This window comes from Phalaenopsis equestris, unplaced genomic scaffold (genome assembly GCF_001263595.1).
Source record: "Phalaenopsis equestris unplaced genomic scaffold, ASM126359v1 Scaffold000552, whole genome shotgun sequence".
Taxonomy (NCBI): Eukaryota; Viridiplantae; Streptophyta; class Magnoliopsida; order Asparagales; family Orchidaceae; genus Phalaenopsis; species Phalaenopsis equestris.
The window spans coordinates 1195230-1219361 of record NW_018164992.1 but is presented as its reverse complement, the minus strand read 5'-3'; the positions used below and the strand labels follow the sequence as shown (position 1 = coordinate 1219361).

General features: G+C 35.7%; 1 protein-coding gene across 2 annotated transcripts in view; it reads right to left on the bottom strand.

Moving 5' to 3' along the window:
* LOC110029173 (light-inducible protein CPRF2-like) overlaps nucleotides 1-23342 on the bottom strand; it is a 32769-nt gene extending 9427 nt beyond the window's left edge. For both annotated transcript variants that reach the window (XM_020731344.1, XM_020731343.1), the window contains exons 1-2: nucleotides 23192-23342; nucleotides 2169-2262 (exon numbers count right to left, since the gene is read on the bottom strand). The gene's annotated coding sequence lies outside the window, so the exon portion shown is untranslated. The remainder of the gene's footprint in view (nucleotides 1-2168; nucleotides 2263-23191) is intronic.
* Nucleotides 23343-24132: the final 790 nt, after the last annotated feature.

The following is a 24132-nucleotide window of genomic DNA, read 5'->3' as shown; positions in this document are numbered from 1 at the left end:
ATCTCAATATGTATGTAAAGATATGCACTATATCAAAAATTAAATCTCATTATGTTTCCTATCTATTATAGGGTGAGGTCATACCAGTTACTTTGATTCCAAAAAGAAGTATGCCATAATTCAAACATGAATGAAAAAAAAAAAAACTAGATCATAAGCCCCAACTGAATTAATTTATAAGTCCGCATAAAATCAACAAATCCCTTTAAATCAACCAAATCAATAAGATGCATAATCTATAGGGTAAAGCCCATAAGACTGATTATTGGGCTTTCCTGAAGTAGTAATCTTTTCTTCGACCTTCCAATGGATGTACAACCAGCTTGATAAATTTGGGTTGGCAAATCCAAGAAATCTATTACATCAAAAGATAAGTCATCCAATGAATGTAAGCCACGTCTTAACCTAATTAATCTAGTTGGCAAAAAGCCATTAAGAACAAAAAACTACACCTAAATCAATCAATCCACCTGACATATTAGGTGAAGCTATAAAACCCATTTGATGGCTTTCTTTATCCTTGAAGTTGCAAGTCCCACTTATTACTTTTCAATGAATATAAGCCTCAACCTAAACTATATTAAAATACTATAGGGCAAGGCAATAGAACAAATATTGAATTTAAGAAATCCACAAGATGGTAAGTCCCATTTACGGAGGCTTGCCAATAAATGTATGTCTCATCATGGTCAATTTATACTGACATAAAGCAAACAAACATATTAAATTAATGATTGGGTTTTTTAAGCGAAGTAAATCCCAAACCAACTTAAATTTAGGCAAAGCCCTAATGCTAAAAAGTCCATCAATTAAAAGCAAATCCACCAATTGAAATCATACAAACTAAATATCCAATTTATCGCTTAAGGCATGCTTCTTTGTGTCAAGCTAAAACTTATATTATAAAAAACTGAAGGGTGCACTATACATTTTAAGCCATGTTTTATGCCCCTGAACTATTATATAAAAATTGGTATAACAAATCCCTTGTCTATAGACAATACAATTTCAATCTAATAAGCACATCTTTGATGCACTAGGATTTCTACTAAAAGAAGACAATCCTTCGGAAAATATAACTTATACTCAATGGGCTCCAAGAAAAGTCCTACTAGGCTCTTCTTATTATTCTAGAAGTTTTGGATTAAAATTTTTTAAAGGCAGATTGGATATCCAGATGAGACACTACACATAGATTTTGCGCTTTAACTAGGAATTTATGATATGAATTGAGAGTTCTTTAAAAGCACAAACCCCCAATCACAAGAGAGCACTTTTTAACAAGATTATTTTGTACGCTCTATGATGCATTTGCTTATTAGAAGCTATTTGGATTTTGAAAAAGATATGTCGCTCTTTACCTAAATTGGATGATGGGGAGATGACAAACACAATCAGAATTTATTATTATATCATCACAACTTGTCATGAAACTAAATTTACATAGTCAAAGTAATTAGCGGAATCTGACAAAATAATACTTATTAACAGCCATATGAGGTGAAAGTTTGTTGTTTAGACTAATTTTAAGCCAAATTTAGCTAACATGGGGATTCTTGCACTATCAAATGTGTCTTATAGCATATGATCCATAGGCTTCATTTATGAACATCCAGGCTTAGCATTTGACCATAATATCAATGTTATCACACTAACCACCCAAACAGGATACACGTGCCATCTTTATTCGCATGAGATTATTATGTGCAATCATATGAATACATTTAATAAGATGATAATTCTTTGTGAGTATTGATCAAGCTTAAATTTTTCATTCATGAAAAGCTAGCTCGCATGATGAATAAATGACTAAAGTATGATACATACATACATATATAGTTCCCCTCAATTCTAATTTTATTTTGAAAACACCCATCATCAAAAAGAGCCCAAAAGATTAGTCTTAGAATTTAAGGGATTTTTATGATAAGATCTCGTTTGGTTATAAAATTATAATAATTATACCCATCATTGATGAAGAAACTTAATGCATTTGTTTTAATAGTTAGAGCTTAATTTTGACAATGAACTCATCTAGTTATGACTTCCTACTGAGTGAACCCATCATAAGATGGGTTTTACTTGATATCTGCAAGTGCAAGTAGGATCCCTAAGCTTAAACTAGCATCACGTTGTAGAGGACAAAAGGCTTAGCCTTAATAGCGTACTTTTGACTAAAGCTTCAGATCCCACTAGTAAAGAATCTGGCAATTGTTGCCTGCTGTCAGATGTGGAAGAATCATGAAGCACTGCGCCAGAACCCTGTCAAAAGAACACAAATTACAGCACAGCTCACAATCCCCACGCTAACCAAAATAACAAACAGGAAATGCGTGGAAGATGATATAAGAAAAAAAGGGAAAGAAACTTGCGGTAACAGAATCGAATTGTATGCAAGTGATGGAAAATTGAAAATCTACACCTGCCAAAAACTGAAAACGTGTGAATACGCAAACAAGTTGATGATAAGCAGTGTTTTTTATTAGCTATAATTGCTCTTTCATCATGTACTTTTCAAATTGCATTAGTTTATTCGAAGATATACAAATACCACCTTCCCTATGCATGCAAAGGTGTATTTCACTTTTTAAAAGTTAAAATGGTGGTCTTTTTTATGTGATATCAAATGTTTGAGTGGCATAAATGTAAAAAGTAAATTTTTGGTGTTAGATAAGTAAATACATAAGAATTGGATGGTATACATGTAAATAGCCCTTTAGGGTGATTCCTATAGAGATCAAATTATGTTCTCAAATATCAATGTTTGTTCAGTTTCGTTCCTAGTGCTTGTTTGAGTTGTTTCAGTCCCTGGGTCCTTAGGTTCATGTTAGTTATTTGGTCTGTCGGCTTTCGAGTAGAGAACAGAAGTGTTGACTAATAAATTCTATGAGAAGCTGTGTAGCTGCATGAGGCATATATTAATATTTCAGTGATTTCTTTCCCTGACCTCTGTTTTTCCAGATTTTGGTGATTAACTTAAGTGTATGATTGAATTTCATCAAATCTTGTATAATCTAGAATCCTAATTGTAGTGCAAGTAATCGAAGCATGGTTTCTTATGATCCAAATAATTCATAGTATTTCAAATTGGATGACCAATAAATTATCATTTGGGATAATTTTTTTTATTCTTAAGACATTCATCATCAGCATGCAACTTGTTTCAAATAAATTTTGTTTCTCAGGCTTAACAAATAAAACAAACTGTTACAGTAAGGTGGCAACGGCAAATACTGTTTCTGGCAATTATGATAAATTCAAATAAAAGAATAACAGCCTAAGAGATCAAAATTCAAAAACAAGAGAAGAATATGGCTATGTAGCCAATAACAAAAGAACCTAGTGTTTTTTCAAATGGAGGCAGCAGATTCCGCTGATGGATATCCAATCAAGGGAGCTAGAGTTCACAATTCAAGGAGATAAAAATGTAAATAAGGAGACTGATGTAAAAAATATGTCAACGCCATTTGACACAAGATGATAAATTAGCCTTTTATAAATTCTGCCTTAAAAATATATAACTAGTCCCTTTACAATGGAATTTAGGATTTTACCAAAGATTATTAGCTGGCGAGCCTGCTACTCGTCTCCAACCTATTTTCATATATTATTTGTAAACACAGTTCAATAAATTATGCCAAATGACTTCTACTTCTTAGTATTATAAAAACCATATAACAAGTGATTTCAGTGAAACTTAAAAAAGTGTGAAGTCCATGGAGGATAATCAAACCACCCACATCTTTTTTATTTTTTAAGCCAAAGCCAAGATGATGAATTTTTTATGCAAGTGCTCCAAAATTTCTTACAATAAAAAATATTGCGCCCTAGCACTCATTCTCCTCTTTTGTCCTATTTGCATTGTCGAACAAAAAGCATGCCTCGCCGTACCTTTTGCACATCATCACCTCCATCGACGCACCATTCGCACATCGACGACGTTGTCAATGCCCTTGTCATTAATTGCTTTTCGCATTTGCGCCTCTAGTGTTCGCCGTCTTTACTAGATTATAAAGCTAAGGAGTCTGATGCTACTCTTCCATTGAGATTTCCAGACACCCAACCAATATTCTTAACTTGATGAAGCTTGAGTTGAAATCTGCTTTTCTTTCTCTTTGCCTTTTTATCATTTTCTATATTTAATAGTGGATGAAGTTTAATTAGCATTCCATCAGGTGCAAATTTCACTATTGGTAGCAGGTAGAATGTGTATTTTAAAATATTTAATTTTTGCTGTTTTTATAAATAAAAATTGGAATTATTCGGTTCTATATTGAGGAAGTTTATAAAGTTTAAAATATTTGAATTCTCAAAAACATGAAAAGATGAGTATTTCAAACATTTATGCATGGATAGCTGCAGCACAGTACTTTAAAAACCGAAAATCAAAACAACAAAATTATTTCTAAAACAGCAAATTTTTAACATCAACTTTTGAACTAAGATTTCATACCGTTACAGTTATCCCAAACGCACCCTAAGAATTTTAATATGCAATAACAATACGTAGCATATCTTGCAACTTCAACACGTGAAGGGATCATAGTTGGGCAAGAAAAGTCTCATAATTCACGAGAAATGATTGTTTAAACTTTGTATTGTAGGGGCATTTACATACATAGCACTCAATTCCTGTGTATTTACATATCTAACATCTAAATTTCACTTTTTACATTTAGACCACCCAAACGTTCATATCACGTAAAAAATGCCATTATTTTAACTTTTAAAAAATAAAATGTACCTTTAAATATGTAGATCAGGTGGTATATATAAAAATTGAAGTTTAGTTGTTAGATATGTAAAAATGTAGGAATTGAGTGGTATGGACGTAAATCTCCCTTTATTATATTTCGAAAGCAACTTTTTTCTTGATAACTGTCGGCCGTTATTTTAATTTTCTGGTTTTCGAAAAGAGATAATTTTTGTAAACATGAAAATAATTTTAAATATAAATATGTGATTTTGATTTTTGAAAGTAACATTTTTAATTTTTGAAAAGAGATTAGACTAAACGGGTCTCACATATTAAATAGTTTGGATGACTGAACGCAATACCACAAGTAACATACTTATCCCGAAGAATAAACATATCACTTATAGTAAGCTCAATCACCTAAACCAAAGAATTTGTGATATCTGTTTGGTCTGAAAAATATTTATATGAGTCCAACAAGTTCTCCTACCTAATATAAGGATTATATAGAGTTTATTTTACCTGGGTTTCAAGTTCTCTATAAAGACAAACCCCTATAGTTAATTACATCTCAAATGACCGGAATCACTTCAGAAAACTCTCGATTAAGATCAATGATTCTGTCTTTGAGATTTCAAAGTTTAGGTTTTCACGATTCGACATGGGATTCGAAATGGGAAAATCAAAGGGGAGTGGCTCAAACAGAAACAGTTATTTTAAGGAATCCAAAGGAATGAGGAGTAGGGAATATCACAGATCCGAGAAAAACCTCGGTGACCTCCCAACTATCATATTGTTTGGCTTTATATCTTTGAAATGATGTTGTTTAATGTTTAATCTTAATGTTTAATCCTGCAATTCTTAGAATTTAGGACTTATGTTCGCACGATATCTGATCGTGCAAATAACCTAAAAAAAGATAGGAGGATTTACACCGTACCATACGGTAACCTCGGAATCCTAAAGTGTTAAAACTTATAATTGCACAACAGAGTTATGCAAAAGCCTAAAAGTGATATGTGAGAGTTTACGATGCGCTAGGCAAACCACCTCGAAATCTTATGGGTTGTTATTTAAACTAAGGAAATTGCTTAGTGATATGAATTTGTTTTGACGTTGCTCTTCTGAATGTCTTCGTCGTGTTGCTCACGGTATTCGCTCCAAGCTCCTCGTCGTAACACCTCCGGATTCGATGTTAATTTTAAAGGTATATGCAATTGTTTAATCAACGCTCTGTTGTCGGGCACCTCCTATAAAACCAACTACTGGTCTCCTATTCTAAGATATAGTGCGTAAAAGTAGCAGTAACAGGTAGAAGTATAGTAACAGAACCTTTAAGAAATGAACTAGCACGAATTACATTAACAAAAAAAATACCACTTAGAAAACTCAAGAAAGAGCGGCAAATGACCAACGACGAAAGAATATTCGAGAAAATCGACATATGACTCGCGATGGAAATCTCAAAGTAAAAACGACAAATAATAGCTCAAAGAAAGTCACAAAAAACACGAGAAAATCCCGTGTTAAAGACCACGAGTGTTTTACCAAAAGTTTCGATAAAATCCCACGAAAAATTCGAAGAAAGAAAACCGCAATCACTCGGGTCGGGGCTAGGCTCATATACTATTTATTTGTACTCGAGGGACGTCGAAGACTACTATCAGTCACCCGAATGTATAAAGTCCACCACTCAACTAGAAGGGTGTCATACTAAACCTAACTTAGGAGTGTACTCCTTAGCCCGATACTGGTAATCAACAAAATGAACAATCAAGTTATAATATATTTAAAATTTATATTTTAGCATGCAAATGGATTTCAGACATACAAAAGAAAGTATTAATTTCATAGTAAATTTTTTTTTATAAATATTGTATTTGTTCTTATCATATTCTGTTCTTATCAGTTTTGAAAAGTTATAATTGTCCACGAGTTGATCACGTAGTCGGGCGTAGGACCACCAACAACCTAAGAAGGTACGGGTCTCCCACTAGTCTTGTGTCGGTGAATGATATTGTCATCCTACAGCTTATCAGATCTCAACATTGGGTCATGATGTCGTAGAATGAAATATCATTATGCTCTACTTCCGGCGTGCCTTTGTCATCATCGCCCTAAACCCAAAGACAAAACCGACATACTTGTGACCTTGCTTGATAGTTTCATGTATAGCAAAAGACTATATATGGACATTTATGTGTCAGACATAAGCACTGAAAAATCGAACTAAGAAGCAAGAAAAAAAAAAGAAAAAAAATGGTGATGAGAGAGGAGGAATTGATTTACCCAAAAGATCGAGAGAATGAAGGGTGGACCAATCCTCAAAACTGTGATAAAAAGACCTGAAAAAGAAAGCCCAAGATTCTTGAATCAATCTAAGAACGATATCATTTTCTCAAATTTTATAATTGGATCAACCCAAGAAGAGTATTCCCTCCAAATTTTGTTTGGGCCCAAAACTAATGTGACAATTGTACCGACGGCTCCACCACCAATATGTACTCACACCCAAGCCTGAACCCAAGTGCGGTATTTATGTTAGCCAAGTTTTAATGTCAAATTTCCAAAACTCTTTTATAAATGACAATTTGACAAGTTTTCTTTTAAATTCTTTATGAATCCAATCTATATCATCTCATGTTTTCCAACACAAAGCTGTAGAGGCCTTCAAATTTCACAAATCAAGCAAATCCACTAACGACAACTTTCGGAATTCCCAAAATCTTGGAGACACTAAAGTCATCCAATTCCAACTCCAACCAAAAGCTTTCCATATCATATAAGCACGAAATTATACAAATAAAACCAAATAAGTGCTCAAGGCCAGGAGCAACAGAGAGGGACAGCCAAGCCCCAAAATAATCCCACAGGTAGGGACAAGAAAGAGAATAGCACAACCCTCCCCAAAACAAGCCCACAGCCATGAACCACAAAGAGAGCAGCCCAGCCCCAAAACAAGCTCACGAAAGCTCACGACCAGGGACCATAAAGAGAACAGCCCAACACCACCACCCTCCAATTTGCCATATAAAGAGATCACAAGTTAAGGCTCACGGCTAAGGAATAGTAAAGAAGAAAGCTAAGCCCAAACCAACCATGACACAAACCAATACAGCAGTAAGGCTCACGGCCAGGGGAAGCGGGAGAAATCCAAGCCCCAAATCAAACATATTTAACATAAAAGAGCTATAGGTGAAGGCTCACGACCAGGGGTAGTAGAGAACGGCCAAACAGGACAAAAGGAAACCAGCTAGGATGCTCACGGGTAAAGGCAGCAGACCAAAATCACTAAACCAGCTTCTCAGCAAAGAGGGAAGCAGGGAACAACCAAACAAAATAAAAGAGAACCATGTTAATGCTCTCGGGTAAGAACAACACGGGAAAACCACCACAACATTGTTATTATGCCCCTTTGATATACATAAGAGAGTGAATGGACAAACTCCCACATAAGAGAGTGAATGGACAACCTCCCATAAGCTATCTAGATTGAAGCCATTTTATTGAACAAAACATGATAGTGAATTGAACATTCTCAAATAGAAGTAGATATTGAAATCATAAATTTTGGGATGACAAACTTGATTATCAATAACAACCACGAGAGGAACGTTATATGAAGAACTTCCAACCAAACCGAGCGCAGCAAAGGGCAAGACAGGAAACGGCAACTGGCACACCCGAGCTCAGCAAGAAGGGCAAGACAAGGAATCACAACAGGCACACCCGAGCCCAACAAGGTGGGACAAGAAAAAAAAGAATAACACACAGTTTCAGTCCAACTAAACCCAGTAAAAGAGAACCAACAGATAAGCTTTTGAGTCAAACCAATTCCTTGTCTAAAATCTAATTAAACCCAACATAAAGGCTAAAGAAATAAATACAATTTAAACCAAAACTGCACCCACCAAATAGGGAAAACAGATCAGCATTTCCAGCATGAGTTAAACCCAAAAGAGCCAAAACCAAAACCAGCACAGAGACAAACTGAGCCAAGCACATGGGCAAAACTGAGCCCAACATAGGGGCAACAGAAAGAATTATGACAAATAAACTAAGCTCAGCAAATGGAGCATACCAAACCAAATCTCATGCAAAACCGGTCCCCAAAATCTCAGGCCAAACTGAGTCCACCAAATGGGCAAAAATAGTACAAAACTTTCAGCCAAAATCCAGCCCAGAAGTAGCTAAAACCGTAACCAATACATGGGAAAAATCAGAGAAGAAATTCCAACAATAATCCTTCTCCAAAGAGCTAAAACTGAACCCCACAAATGGGCAAAAACAGATAAAAATATCTCCAGCAAGGATCCAAATCCAAAGAGCTAAAATTGAACCCATCCATATGGGGAGAACAGAGAAACATTTTCAGCTATAATCCAACCTAAAAAAAGCCAATATTGAGCCCATCCATATGGGGAAAAACAGAGAAACATTTTCAACTATAATCAACCTAAAAGAGCCAAAACCGAACACATCCATATGGGGAAAACAGGGCAGAATTTTCAGCTAACATTTAATCTAAAAGAAGCTAAATTCGAGCCCACCAAATAAGCCAAAACAGAGCCACCAAGAATCAGGTTCCACAAAATCTTAGAACCCAAAATTTGCATCCAGCATATACTTCGAACAGGGACAGGTAACAGGAAACAAAGAAACACAAGTTGGTCCCTAAAACCAACATCCCAAAGCATCGAAACGAATTCCAGCATATATTTGAACAGGAGTAACAACAACAAAGAATTTCAGCATTACATTTCTAGCATATATTCCAAATAAGCAACTATCATCTCATGGCAACAACTGAAATTTTCCAAAATTCTATCTATCATGCATTTTGAGCAGAAAAGAGAGAGTATCCATATTATGCTCCATTTTTTTTTTACTGTTTCTAAGAACTATTCATGCCTAGATCTCAAAACAGGCCTAAACTTTACTTCCACATGCTTTAGAAGAGAAAAGAAACACTTTCAGATGCAAATTCGAATGATGCAGATTAGAGGGAAGAAGAGAAATACCTCTTAATGCAGACTTAAAGCAAAACTTTAGAACAAATTTAAAAAAAATGCTTCTTGTAAATTTTTTTCTCTTCGAGGAAGCAAAGACCCACGAACAACAAAGCACACAAGAACCTAGCCGAGAAGGAAATTCGGCAGAGCCTCTTCTCCTAAAAGCCTCGAACAACAACTAGTAAAAATCTCAATCTTCCTTTCTCTCAAAAAAATTTCAACAACCCAAAACATTACCCTAAGAAGCCCTTTTATAAGCAGAGATGAGAAGGGGACAGCAACCTACCAGCCCTAAGATGGTCGAATCAAACAACGGGAAGGAATCGTCACCATAAAGGGGGAGAAAGTAAGGGAAAAGAGGCGGCTAGCCGGGCTCCCACGATTGGAGAGTTAAGCGGTCGAGCGACCACGCGAGGAAAGAGATTGTCGCGTGGATGAGCCACGGGATCTACGGCACACAGGGACGAGCCGAGCAGCTGATCGAGCCGCGGGATAGGTCGAACGAAGGGTTAAGTGTGTGGGAAAGAGCTAAATAGAGTTTAGAGTTATAATTATTATTATAAGTAATAATATAAATATAAAAGTATTTAATATTTCAAAAATAAAAATTTGATTTGTACATTTTTATTCGTGTGTCACAACATAACAAAATGGATGTTCTTTTTAGGAAATTCTTACGTTCCGGATGCGTGGACGTGGTCCGTTTTGTCGTCAGAGGTCGTTTTGAAGAATTCATCGATTTGCGTGTAATTTTCTTGTGTGCGGAATTATGACAATATGGGTGTCTTTCCTAGCTAAATTGATGTCTCGAACGCGTTGGCGCAATCCATTTCGTTATCGGAGGTCGTCCAGAGAAGTTCACATTTTCACCCATTTTTTAAGCTCAATTATAGTCCGATCTTGTGCAACTTAGTGAATTTTATGCATTTTATGTGTGTGTATGATGATGAAGTCCTGAAGAGGTTTTCCTAGGGCTTGAGATCCTATTGGGAACTTCTCCTTGAGTCTCCACATGTAGTCCTTGACCACTCGACCATACGACGATGGTTTTGAGATCATCAATGTGAGACATCACAAGAGAAATAGGAAATGACTGGAATTTTTAAGGGAATGGATTTCAATACTAGTTTTCTAAGATAGTCAACAGGAACTCCTAGAGCTAAATCCTAGGATCCTAAGGAAAAGAGTAATGACCTCAAAATGAGGTCAACAATAACAAAAAAAACTATCCTCAATAACTAAACATATAAGCTCACAAATGGGGCAACTCCAAACACTACCCATTTTCAAGACACTTCACGACAACTGAAGCATATAATTATTTCACAATTTTAATTTGTTTATCAATTGACACCTGTTTGCAAACTGCAGGAAAGATGATCTGTTGTAGCAAAAGACACAAAACACTCTTTGGAGACCACCAAAGAGAGAAAGAGGACATACCTAAAATAAATGAAACTAGCATCACATAAATATGCTAAAAAACAAATACAACTGCAGATAAAATAACATTAGAATTTATATGATTCATCCAATAATGCCATACATTCACAAGGATAAAAAGCACAAATGATACATTATTAAAACGTAGGGAGTACAAAAAAAAAAGAATAGCAATAAATGTCATATCCTCTTCTCTAAACACTAACTAGAAAGGCAAAGAGAAAATAATTCCTGATCAAATCTCCAAGAACATGAGAAAAAAAAATATTTCGATAGAATGCCCATTTTACCACTCTTAAATTGCATGAATGATCCTCTCCTTTTTTGTTTTGTAGTCAACTCTTACCCTAGGAAGAAGAAACCATGCAAAAAACACCTTTATTCGCCCCCACTCTCATTTGCTTGCTCTGTTTCTCCGCCTTGTTCAGAGACGAGGTATTAAAGGTGGCCTAAGGAGAAAATTACTGTCCCTTAAAAATTTCATGTGAATCCTATTCTACTCCTTGTATCAAAGTCTCCATATCAATAAAGAACAACGTGGAAAACTTATTCAAAGCTAGAATCACAAAAACCTTCCTATCACTCAACAAAGCCCCCCAGGATCTTAGTAATTGCATAAGCCAATCAAATCTAAGCAATCTATACTTGAGAAGAACAGTCGCCTGATAAGCATGGTTAAGCTGTACCCAAATCTTCTAAATTGAAACTTCAATATTTTTAACCCACTCCCTAATAAAGTATATCAAACATCAATATGTTTGATTCCCACACATGCATCTAACCTCTAGCTAGGTGAACAACACACTATCACAAATAATCATTGAATTGTGTCAATGAAAATCAAAGTCTCAACCAAATAGCCTTTTTAATAACTGACAAAGTGTTGTATACTTGCCTATGTAGTAGAGAATCCCTTTATAAGCAAAATAAAAGTTTTGTAACAGAAGGAACGCTTGAAGAAACTAAAGACATCAAGTTCGAGATCTCCTCATATTAAGATTGTCAGCATAATTAGAATCACAAAATCAATACTAGAATCAAATTTCTCCTTATCAAGCATTAAACAATAATCTACAGTGCCTCTGATATGCCTCAAAATCTATTTCTTTGCTTGTGAATAAGCTCAACTAGACTTGTCCATGAATATGCTCACAATATAGGCAATATATAAAATATCAAAATGCGCAACATCATAGCATACCTAATGTTTCTAACTATCAAGATAAGGCATTCTAATTAAATACTTCTCAACTTCTAATGACTGAGGAGAAGAAACAATTGGCAAACAACAAACTACTAAAAACAAAATACTTCTAACACCTTCTCAGCATATCTACATTGTGATAGAAAGTTTCTATCATTGTATTTCTTATCATCCCAAAATGTTCTATAATAGTTTATTCTAGCAATGGTGGTCTCATGTCCTCCTGAAAAAAAAATAAACGACCCAACGTAGTGAGCTATCATTTAATAGTTCATGCTCAATCTCAAATCTAATATACCTTTCTACTTTTTGATCTCCACCCAATCATCAATCCGCACAAACTTATGTTGAACCAACGACCAATTCATCCATACTGATCAGGAAATTAGGTAGCTTGGCCAAAATACATCAAAATTTACATCTATTCATCCATATGCATACGTAATGAATATTCCCTTTTAGCAATAAGTATAGCTTACTCTCCTGGACACGCATAAGTATGACTTTTAAAGACCCTTGCATCTGAATAATCCATAGGATGAACTAATCATACGACTTAGGACGTTCACAACTATATAGCGGTTGTTGGAGATTTATACACCAAAGAGCATTTATTATTAACAACCTATGTCCAAAAGTCTTTCCTCAAACTAACACTATATAACATATCTCTGGCACAATCAAAGAATGTCATATTCATTCCCTTTGTAACTTCATTCTGCGTACCCACTATAATTTTATGATTGACAATGCCTTCATTATGACAAAAAAATTCATACTCAGGAAAATAAAATTCCACACCATTATTAATCCTCCACTTCTTGATTTTCTTTTTGCTTGCTTATTAATCCATGTCTTCTTCAAATACATAATTTGTTTTTTTTTCTTGAGCATAGAAACCTTTACCTTTTTCAAGAAATCATCAGAACAGAATAGCAAGTGCATAGATTTACACTTGGATCTAACACTAATAGAAGCCGACAAGTCAAAATGAATGTAATTTAAAGCATCATTGGTTCACTGAACTCTAGTGAAGAAATAAATCTATGATAATTTACAAAAGCACAATGCTTATAGAGTTTGAACATTTAATTCTCTAACCGCATAGCAAACCTGTCTTGGTCATCAATGCTGATAGGGTAAGTTTAACCTTTTGTCGGTCAACTTTTTTATTTTGAAAATATTGAACATAATTTTAAAATTTAATTTAAATATAAGAGATATATATTTTTTATTTTGAAAGTAGCATGTTTTATTTTTTTAAAAATGAGACCAAATGGATCTCATTCGTCCAATAATTTGTATAATCGTGCCCAATACCATGAATACTGCACATTTTCGAAAGGTAAGTGTATATTTCGGCGGTAGACCCAATAAACTAAGAGATTTGTGACATCCGTTTGGGCTGCGAACATTTTTCATGTGTGACCGATAAATTTCCCTATTTAATATAAATATGCATTATTCATATTTTACATGGGTTCCAAGTATTACATGGGTTTATTTTACATGGGTTCCAAGTTCTCTATACAGGCAAACCTCTATAGTTAATAGCATCCCAAATGACTGGGGTCGTTTGAGAAAACGACTGGGGTCATTTGAGTAAACTTTCGATGATGATCAGAGGTATTAGTCTTCAAGATTTCAAAGTTTAGGTTTTCACAATAGGAGGTGGAAAAGCAAGTGGGAGTGGCTCAAATAGGAACAGTTATTTCAGGAGTCCAATGGAAGAAACAGGTAGAGGATGTCACAGATCCTGAGGAGAAACCTCAGTGACTTCCCAGACTATCCTACTGCGTGGTTGTGTTTTGGAGAAGATATTATTTAGGTGTCTAATCCTGCCAATTTTATTGTTTGTGACTTACATTTGCATAATATCTGATTATGCAAATAGCCAACAGAGGGTTTACCTCGTGTCACACGACAACCTCGAAACCTAGGGCGAGTTAGGATTTACGCTGCACAACATAGTTGTACAGGAGCCTAAAGAGAGTGTGAAGATTTACGTCGCGCTGGGCAAACTATCTCGAATTCCTATGGGTTGTTATTTAGACTAGGACAGAGATTGTTGAAGAAGACCCTCTTGCTGTTAAAATTTAATTTAAATATAAGAAGTATATATTTTTTGTTTTGAAAGTAGCATGTTTTATTTTTTAAAAAATGAGACCAAATGAATCTCATTCGTCCAATAATTTGTATAATCATGCACAATACCATGAATACTACACATTTCCGAAAGGTGAGTGTATATTTCGGCGGTAGACCCAATAGACTAAGAGATTTGTGACATCCGTTTGGGCTGCGAACATTTTTCATGTGTGACCGATAAATTTTTCTATTAAATAGGGTTTATTTTACATGGTTCAAGTTCCCTATACAGGCAAACCCCTATAGTTAATTGCATCCCAAATGACTGGGGTCATTTGAGAAAACGACTGGGGTCATTTGAGTAACAATTATATTTAGGAGTCCAAATGAAAGAAAGGGTAGGGGATGTCACAACAATTGAGAAGAAACCTCAGAGACTTCTCAAACTATTCTAATGTGTGGCTGAGTTTTGGAGACGATGTTATTTAGGTGTTTAATCCTGCCAATTTTATTGTTTGGGACTTACATTTGCATAATATCTGATTATGAAAATAGCCAACAGAGGGTTTACCTCGTGTCACACGACAACCTCGAAACCTAGGGCGAGTTAGGACTTACGTTGCACAACATAGTTGTACAGGAGCCTAAAGAGAGTGTGAAGATTTACGTCGCGCTGAGCAAACTATCTTGAATTCCTATGGGTTGTTATTTAGACTAGGAAAGAGATTGCTGAAGAAGACCCTCTTGCTGCTCGGTTAGAGTTCCTCGTCATGTTGCCCACGAATTTGGCTCTGAACCTTCTGCCGTCGCGATAGCTCCAGGGTTTAAGTGTTTGAGATTGGTGATTTATGTTTTACAGTTTTAATGTCAATGTTTGGTTTTGGTTTTGCATGCAGAATAATCAAATTGCAGGTAAATAAAAGGTATTTGAAAGGTAAAATACAGTAAAGTAAAATGTTGTAGATAAACTGTAAAAGCATACTTAGACATATGCTACTATTGCGTGATTAATATTACGAGCATAGTATGATTTGCAGCATATTTAAATACACTTGCAGGAAAAATAAATAAGGCGAGAAAGCCCAACATAAAAGTAAAAAAAAAACAAGTCGTAGAAATCATAAACAAAAAAAAAACACTTGGACACATATGAAAGACCAAGACTAGGTGTAAGACATTGGTAGAAGTGGAGTCTCAGAGCTGGACTGAGTGCTTCCCGATCTTAAACAAGAGTTACCAATCCGACAATCTACGGAGGGCAGTCCTTAACCTCAATCCAAGTGATTAGCCATGAACCTTTATAAATTTTCATAGAAAAATTCTTTCATTTTCATGCAAAAGTTGTTGTTTTAAGTCCTTTTTAACATGCAAAAGAGATTTTTGTTTTATTTTTGTAAATATTTTGCAAAGTCGTGCAATCAACAGGCTAGTTACTCTAATCGTGCTAGAACCGTCGGGGGTAATGATCCCATCAAGAATTGGCGAATAGTATCATTGATCATTTCCTATCCCTTATTGAAAATATTTGAGGTAGGAGATACTATTCTAATAATATCATTTTGTATCCCTCATTTAAGCACACATAAGCAATGTTGTTATTGCCCTTGCCACTTAGACCCTAGATTTATCCTAGTCTGATGATCCATATGTGGCAGTAACAAATTTCCCCAATTGTCGGAAAAATTTGATCATATCCGAGCTCAAATCCCAACGCACTGAGTTTCACTGTAATTTAAATAATTGCATGAATTCAACTATTGATTTAATTAAGGAAGCATGGACTACGCCTCAGTGTGTCCTCATGTCTAGTGTCTTGATCAGTTTGTGAATCAGAGTCAAGTGTCAAGTTTCATTATTTATTTGAAAATTAGGTGGATGAACGCTCACCTATGGTGTGCCCTAAAATCTATGAAGTCTATACTGAAAAATAGGTGGATGAACTCTCACCTAGGGTGTGCTCCTAAAATCTAGGAAGCTTATACTGAAAAGTAGGTAGATGGACTCTCACCTAGGGTGTGCTCCTAAAATCTAGGAGGCCTACACTGAGAATAAGGTAGATGAGCTCTTACCTAGAGTGTGCTCCTAAAATCTAGGAGGCCTACACTTTAACTTGAGCTTAAAGTGATTTAAAGTGTTTTACCCGCAATTAAGTGTTTTCCAACTAGTCCTCAAATATTTCTAAGTGTCTTCCAAGTAATTAAATCAGAAATTCTCATTTTTTTTTCCTTAACCATGTAAAAATAAATAAAATGAAAGAAGAAGACTGAGCCACTTCCAAAACTAGTAAAGCAGGAGAGGGAAAAAAAAGGTAGGTAGGTCGGCCTAAAAGTGTTTAAATGATAATCAAGTGAAACCCAAAACAGTGAATAAAGCTCCCAAATCCAGCCCCAAAACAATAGACAAAGCTCTCCAAATCCAGCCCCAAAACAGTAAGTAGAGCTATCAAAATCAGCCCACATAACAGTAAATAGAACTATCAAAATCAGCCCCGAAACAATGGGCAAAACTCTCAAAATCAGTCTCGAAACAGTGTCAAAATGGCACCCAAAATGTGTCAAAACCATGCCGAAATTAGCCCACAAAATGCCCCAAATAACACTTAACTATGTTCCAAATAATATCATGTAGCTCTCACAACACTCCAAAAGCTCTCATAGCATTTTTAACAACTCCAAATAGTAATTTACAGCACTTGTAAGCTACCTACAGCAGCCCAAACCACAATTGCAGCATCCAAACAACTCTCACAACACTCCAAAAGATTTCATAGCACTCTAAGAGCTCTCAAATCATTTTTAACACCTCCAAATAGTAATTTACAGCACTTGTAAGCTACCTACAGCAGCCCAAACCACAATTTCAGCATCCAAACAACTCTCACAGCTCTCCAAAAGATCTCATAGCACTCTAAAAGCTCTCACATCATTTTTAACACCTCCAAATAATAATTTACAGCACTTAACAGCAACCAAACATCAATTTTAAGCAACTTACAGCTCTTTTCAGGACCCGACCGCACTCCTACAGCTCTCTCGAGCCCAAACAGCAGCGTTCTACAGCAGCTAACAGCTTCCCACAGCACTTACAGCAGCTGACAGCTTCCCAAAACCTAAACAACAGCTTTCTATAGCAGCTAACAGCTTCTCACTACACTTACAGCAGCTTTCTGTAGCAGCTAACAGCTTCCCATAGTGGATAACAGCTCCCCCAAACAGCCATCTACAACAATTGACAACATTTATATATGTAACACTAAAATTTACTTTTCACGTTTATTCCACCCAAGTCTTTTGTACCACAACTGAAAGCTATCCCATTATCTTTGCAAAGGCAGAACATGCGCATTCATACATTAGTGAGATGCCATGAACGAAAAGAAAAAAAAATTTGAAGTTTCGGTGCTATGTATGTAAATACACAAGGATTATTTGCCCAAAGAAAACTTCATTAATTTGAGGTTCAACTCCTGATGCGAAGCAGTTAAGTGTGAATTGACATTCATAACAGGAAATATGCAATTTAAAAGCCAAGTAATTGTAAAGAATTCAACACAGCATCACCAAAAAGGCATATCATCTTTGATTCAGTTCTGCAGCCACATGAGGTTAAGGATCTGACACTATTGAACAAGACCAATCCATACGAGCACATTACACATTATTAAATTATGGTCTGATCCATAAGCAAGCCAAATTATCAGATGTAAGATCCACGATGCTAACAGTCAAAGTGAGTCAAATCTCCACACTACGAATTTATTTGAAGTCACAATACAGCAACAAAGGAAACTTAAATTAGAACACAAATCATATTCTCAGATCTAAGAAACTAGAAATTAGAGATAACCTCAGATCTAAGAAACTGGAAATTAGAGATAACTAAACCCAAGCAGGTGAGCAAATCTCGGCGTGATTATTTTATCCAAAATCATGGGCTCGTATACATCTCGCAGGCAAAATCAAATCCAAATGTCATCGAGCAATAAGCCAAAATAATCGGATATCAAAAACAGTATAGGAATGGTAGTAGATGCGGAGAAGCCTGAATTTCACATTTCACTGAAGCATAGGAATTTGAATCTCATGTTTCATCCAAACAATTACGATGAAACGCAAGTCTTGTGATAGAAAAATAAAACTTACCTCCAAATGCCTGACGAACAGAGAGGGAGGGAAAGGGGACTTCAGACAATCAGGGGGCGCGAGCGAGGAGAAGGAGCAGTGTTTAGGGCTAGGGCTTTGGTGCAGTGAGGTGAACTCGAGCGGACGAAGCCGAACAGGGGTCTTCGGTCGAGCGCGAGAGAAGTGGGCGAGCTTAGATGCAGAGAGGCGGAGGCGAGCGAGGGTGAGCGGTCTTCGGCTTGTTTGGGGGAAGGAGGCGTCGGATGCAATGTGGAGGAAGGAGGAGTCGAACGAGAGAGAGGAGTTCTTCGACGCAGAGAGAAGACGCGAGGAAGAAGGCTTCGGTCTCGCGAGAGGGTGATCAGGGGCTTCGATCGCATGAGAGAGGAAGTAGACTGGAGCGGGAGCGAGCGTAGGATGATGGAATCAATCCTTCTGTCAAGGCCAATTAGTATAGCCGAAGATTCAATGGAGTCGTTACGTGAAAGCTTTGGCGGGGAATTGAATACTTTCTTTCGATGTAGTCGGCTCAATTGGAAAAGAATAAAAACAAATTATTTTCACTTAATACGAGTTTTAAATATTCTGTTTCAATTTTGAAATTTAAAATTTAAAATTCGTGAGCTGAAATAATTAGTCCGTGCTTAGCCCATTTCCAGCCCAAGTCAAACTGGAGTTGAACCTGGGTTGAGTCCCGGCCCACACCCGCTAATTAAAAACAATGTGCATCGATTTTTGTGTGATCTACTCGTGCGCAGAACTATAGTGATATGGGTGTTCTTTCTAGCTAAAGTCGACGTTCCAAACGCGACAGTGTGATCCGTTTTGTCATCCGAGGTCGTCCGGACAAGTTTGTCGATGGTCGGGCCAAAAAATGTGTCAACTTCGGACGTGGTCTACCGAGTGCGTTGCTGAGTCACGGAAGGTTCACCTAAGGCCGTCTGATTCTGTAGGAACTCATTATCGGGCCCTCTGCATGTTGGTCATTAGACCTTGCAACTAGAAGTTGAGTGCTCGGAATCACTCATGCTAGTTCTTCACAAAAATGAGTCAAGAAGTGGCTCAAAGCTCAACGGGAGGTGGGCTCCATTACTAGTCCGCTAGGATGGTCAACAAGAGACTTGTAAGGCTATATTTTAGGTTCTGAGAGTAGGAAACTAAGATCTCACTAAAAATGAGGTCAACACCTTCATGTCATAATCTAAGTCAAATCATCTTCATGAGAAATTGATCTCGCACTTAGCACTACGTTGCCTTGAAAGAGGCAGAGATTGCCAGGTTCCTTTGTTCTCATCAAAATCATACCTCTGAAAAATGTGTAGTAGTTTTTCTTCAACATTGTATATACACTCATTTGAGTCCAAATGACCCAAAAAGAATTAAATTCTTCTTTAAACTTGTCACATGTTTGGTCAATCCCAAAATCCCCAAAAATCAATCTATTTTGATTAAAATTAATCTTTTAAAACAATCATGTAAGTCATGCTATCCATAAGGACATTTCCTCCATCATTAACTCATTAAAAGGTACCAGTCCCTTTGTGTAGTCATATCATAAAAACAACAAGAACCAAGAAATTCCAATGAAAAAATCCTTACAATGACAATTATGACATCATATTACTTCTTAGCCTTTGATATTGTTCCAACACTTCCTTGCTTTCTCCAAGCTTCCACACATCCCCATGGATAATTCTTCGATCAAGCATTATTCTTACACCTTCCTTCACTCATCAAATAGAAGAGTATGACTAATCTTCATCATGGGAATCGCATCTTTCTCATGTATTAAGATGGTTACAATGTGATCATAAGAGAATGATAGCAAACAAATTAAGATCTGATTTTATCCTCCTCTTCAAACTTCAAAGCAATATTTATATTATTCAATATAAGTTTGTTGCAGGGATTCAAATGCACTTGCAGTAAAGCACATTCCATTACGTGGAATGCAAATAATGGCTGCTTCAATTAAAGTGATTATCTAGCAACTTAGTTGTGTAGAGAGATTTCAATTCCTGCATACCTTTGCAAAACCCATGATTTTGAAAAACTTAGGATGGTCAGATTAAGGGCTTTCAGATCATCTCCTTTTCTCATATGGGCTGGTAGGGAATTCTTCTGCTTTAAAGTTTAAAGCAACTCCTTGCACAAAATGCTCACATCTTTATTATTTAAAGGTTAAAATCATTAATCTCATTAAAATTCACAAGTTCATAGTCAGTGTGGTGTGACAAAAGACTAAGATCCTTTGATGGCGGTATGTCCTGGGTAAAATCAAGCTCTCATGCCAATCTGTTAAATATTAAAGGGCTCAAATCACTTTCTTTGAGAGTGCTAAAGAGAAAAATAGGATCAACCTAGGACAAAAAAAACGAGCATGACACAAATATGATAGGAAATAAGCAAATAATCATAGAGACAAGATAAATAAAACTGGCATATTTCTACAAAAAATGACCTACATCCCTGGGGCAAGGAGGCACAGCTAAATCAGTATTAAAATCTATGGAGTGTAAAAATAAGAGTAACAATATCTCTACCAAATTATCTTCTTAAAATATAACAGAAAGGGGAGGAGGAGAAGATATAACCAAAACTTAAAGGAACATTTCAAGAGAAACAAAAATAAAAAAATTTATAAAAAAAACCAATTCATTTCACCAAATGACAACAAAAACCAAAGATCTTTCTCCTTGAGTATCATGCCTTATAATCCAACATGAGGGGCACTTGATTGCTCCTTTGCTGCCCTTGTACCCTTCCACCTCCCTATTTTGCAACATATTATTGCCACCAAAAGAATTAGTGCAACAAATATATTTCATCTCCCTCACTCTTGCTAGCTAGTTTCATACTCGCTCGCTCCCATTCTTTAATTTGTTAGCATAAACAAGTCTTCCAACCTTCCAATCTAGAAACTAATGTTAAAGTGGAACTAAATACCTCATGAATTTTATATAATTCCTAGCAATTTCACTGGATGGTTCAAAATATACAAAAGTACATTTACATTTTACATCTTTATTATGGAGAAAAGTACTGCTCAAGCAAAAATTCCAGATAAAGGACTTGAAGCATCAATTAGCTCTTAAAAAATTGATGGCAGCAATAGCTTCAGGAAAAAAAAAGGTTACCCAATTAATAAAAATTAGGGATAATTACATGTATAGCACTCGAAACATTACCATTACAAAAGTAACAACCAAACGATTTTTTTGAACAACCTAACTGATGCCTCTGTGCATGCCACGATCAAATTAAACCATTAAATTTTTTATAAAAATGAAAAAATATGGGTTTAGGTTTTATCATGATTTTTTTATATTTGAGTGAAATTTTAAAAATGGATGAAAGATGATGCTAGATTTGTAACTTATAATGTTTCGAGTGTTATGTATGTAATTGCCCCTAAAATTTATTGGTACTATGTAGAGTTGTAAATGAACCAATGAACTTGATGAAACAACTCGAACTCGACATGATTAATATTAGATCAAATTTGTTTAAATTGGTAAATAAACAAGCTTGAACATTTTTTTAAAATTTTGAATGTTAAATGAACTAAATATGAATATTGTCCAACTTTATTTATGTTTACGAACAAACTTGTTTGTTGTTCAACAAATGATTTATTAAATACTTGATATTAGGCTAGATGATAACTCATATCATATATGATAAATTATTTAAGTAAAATTTGATTAACTATAATTTATTATTTAAAAATTTAATAGTAATATATTATTATATATTCATTTTATTAATATATATTTATTAATTAACTCAATTTTATAATTAATACATCATTATCCAATAGATTCAATAAATCACGTGTTTTAATATTAATTAACTAATTAATCATTTTCTAAATATATATTATCTTTTTATTAGTCATATAATTCAAATTAGTTGCATAATATTGTATCTTTTTTCTTGTCTATGAATATGTTTGCAACATATATATTTTCTTATTTATTTGTGTAAAATAACTAGATACTAATTCAAATTTATTCAATTACTTATTTATTTAGATTTGTAAAATCATTTGTTGAAAATTTTATAATAAAACCTAGATACCTATTCTAATTCTTAGCTTATTTATTAACTTGCTCAAAAATATTCAATTGACATAAATAAATCAAGTACAAATCAATTTCAATTAATAAAAAGTTTAAACAAGCCAATCTTGAACGAATGAGTGAAACTCGGGTCACGCTTGAGTCGAACATGAACAACTTATAGTATTACCAAGCCAAGTCCAATCTATGATACACTCGGCTCGATTACAACCCAAGTGATATGTATGTAAAGTGCTTGGAAGCTTTGGCTCCCACTCATAATGTCATTGTTCAAGACGTAGAGTTAGAAAAAGGACCATAAGGCAGTGGCATGATTGTAATACTAGATTAACAGGGCGTAGGGGAGTCAAAAAAGAGCATGGTAGATTTTAGATGTGGCAATTCTCATAAACTTGCAGATCAACAAAATTCAGCTAATTAACAATGTTAGCCTCCCAACTAGATAGAAACAAAAGCTGCAGACATAAAAGTATAAAAACTAAACAAGGAAAATAAAAAAAAAAGAAATCAAACTCTTGTTTGTAAAGTCATAGAATTATCATTACCCGCGACTTTGCAACAGCAGCACAGTACAGATCAAGCTTTTTCTTCAGATATGCTGCGTACTCCTCCGGATCAGCACTAGCCGACGGCTCACTCTGCAAAGACTGCGCAACAACCGAAGGACGAGGTCCCTTAATCTCAACCACCTCATCTTCGCTCTTCCTCCATCCTTCCTAGCTGATGACGAGCCAATAGACGACGCTGAATCATTACAGATCGGAATAGGTTTTGGATCCCGGTCAACCTGAAGCCCCTGATACGAATCTGGATTCAGATCGGTCGAAACAGGAATTGAAGAAGTCCTCGGGGGGGCAACCTCTTCCAAAAATTTCTCAAAATCCCACTCTGACAAACTCCGATTCATCAGGCTTCGATCAATCCCACCCGGAGAAGGCGCCCAAAAGATGCTCGCTATCTCCTCCACGGAGAAATTCCTATCCATCTTCTCTCTCTAGAATTTCACTATGGATACGTATGTCTACCCAGAGAAGAAGAAGACCAGAGAGAGAGAGGCCATTGCTTTATCCGTGGCCCATCAAAGTCAGCGATGCGGAAGAAGCCTTATGGTTTTCGGAAAAGTCCATCTTTTTTGTCTTTTCACATTTTTTGCTGTGGATAAATATTACATCAGTACTACGCACGTAGAGGAACGTGCGTACCCAATGAAATCACGCCACGATATCCCACGCGACGCAGAAAAAAAACGGCGCAGTAACACGGGGAATATTCCTCCCCGTGTTATTCATGTGTTATTGTGTGTTATTGTATGCTGAGAATATTCCTGGTGTTATAATAACACAATAACACATGAATAACACATGAATAACACAAGAATAACACGGGAGAGAATATTCCCCCGTGTTACTGCGCCGTTTTTTTCTCTGTCGGGAATATTTCCCGTGTTATTCAAGTGTTATTGTGTGTTATTCATGTGTTATTGTAT